The sequence below is a fragment of the Panicum hallii genome, chromosome 2, assembly GCF_002211085.1.
Source record: "Panicum hallii strain FIL2 chromosome 2, PHallii_v3.1, whole genome shotgun sequence".
In the NCBI taxonomy this organism is placed as follows: Eukaryota; Viridiplantae; Streptophyta; class Magnoliopsida; order Poales; family Poaceae; genus Panicum; species Panicum hallii.
In genome coordinates, this window is record NC_038043.1 from 22947007 (window position 1) to 22948635 (window position 1629).

The 1629-nt window shown below is 47.1% G+C and overlaps 1 non-coding gene across 1 annotated transcript; it reads left to right on the forward strand.

Annotated features, from left to right (window-relative positions):
- Positions 1-526: 526 nt before the first annotated feature.
- LOC112883654 lies at positions 527-633 on the forward strand. Its single transcript, XR_003226909.1, has one exon. It is a non-coding gene; the product is annotated as a small nucleolar RNA R71 (small nucleolar RNA).
- The last annotated feature ends 996 nt before the right edge of the window (positions 634-1629 follow it).

A 1629-nucleotide genomic window follows, 5' to 3' on the forward strand; every position in this document is an offset into this window, starting at 1 on the left:
TTTTGCCTAGCTGAAGACAAGATCTCGCAAGGTAGGTAGGTTAGGATTAAATGAATTTGAATTACCATTACCTCCTTGGTAGTAGGGGTGCGACTGGCTCCACCCCAGACCTCCTTGTGGATGAAACCCGTTGTTGTTGTTGTTCATGTACATGACTTCATCTTGGGTTTCTAGGTAGTCGTTCCCCGAATGTCCGGTGTTCCCGCAGACCTCGCATGTCATGTGAGCGTCTCAAGCTTGGAGTGCTTGCGTTGGAGCCTTATCTTGGGGACGTTCCTCTATCATCTTGAGGAGGAGGTCAAGTTTCGCACCGAGCATGTCCGTCTCCTTGACGGTGTGCATACCCCGCTGGCGTGGTTGGAGACATTCATCATTCCAACCTTGGTTGGACACCATCTTCTCGATCAAGGTTTTGGCCCTATCAGTGGTTAGCGAGAAGAAAGCACCACCTGCAGCAGCGGCGATGTGGTCGCGGGTTGTCGAAGTCAGCCCATTGTAGAAATTCTTCACAATATGCCAATCGTCCATCCCGTGGTGAGGACATGCTAGGATGTACTCCTGAAGCCGCTCCCATGCTTCAAGAATTGATTCATTTGATGCCTGCTGGAAGCTAGTAATTCTTCCACAAAGGGCATTGGTTTTGCCCATTGGGAAGAATTTCGCTAGGAATGCCTTAGTACACTTCTCCCAAGTGTCCACAGTACTTATGTTAGAATAAAACCATTGTTTCATCCTCCCCAAAAGGGAGAATGGAAACAGTCGGAGCCGGACTGCGTCTTGAGTGGCTCCCTTAATAACAAAGGCGCTGCAGAGTTTCAAGAATTGTTGGAGATGTGCACTAGCATCCTCATTGGCCTTGCCACAAAATGGGCTGGCCTGCACCATCGTAATGAGACCCATCTTGATCTCGAAATTCACCTCTCCCATATTGACAAACAGCCCAACCGGAACATTGTTAGCAGAAGGAGCGGAGAACTCATGGAGTGTCTTCTGGGCCATATCATTGGAACTGGATGGCGCAATCATGACTGGTTCGACTGACGAGAGTGAAATCTGAGGAGCTAGTGAAATCTGAGCAGCTACAACACGAGGTCGAACTCTTCTCAAAAGTGACTCCGGATCCTAAGTGAAATTTTGCGGCAGATTGAAACCGATCTTACACTACCTTGTTTTCACATCAAAGATAGAAAGCAAAGCCAAGTTAGCCTGTTTAAGCAATGAATATCAACTAAGAGATTGATCATCAACATTATCTATTCTTTTTAACCAGTGCCTTCCCCGGCAACGGCACCAAAAATGCTTATTGACATTTCTTAATGTCATCACCATAGCGGGTAGTCCCCAGCAGTGGTGCCAGAAATGCTCATTGGAATTTCTTATGTCACAGATAAATCCGCAAGCGCATGGAATATTGTCATAGCATTTTACCCAAGAGTATTCCAGGGTATAGTATTTATATTTCCGCAGGGAAGGTGGCAGTTATAGAATAGGTAGGTTGATAGTCAAATCTTGGTTGAATATTCAATGGTATAAATTGGGGTAACATATAATATGGTGTTGTCGGTCAGAACCCACCGGCGGGCAGCGACAGGCAACACGAGGAGCCGGGAGGCTCCCGGGACTGCTGGT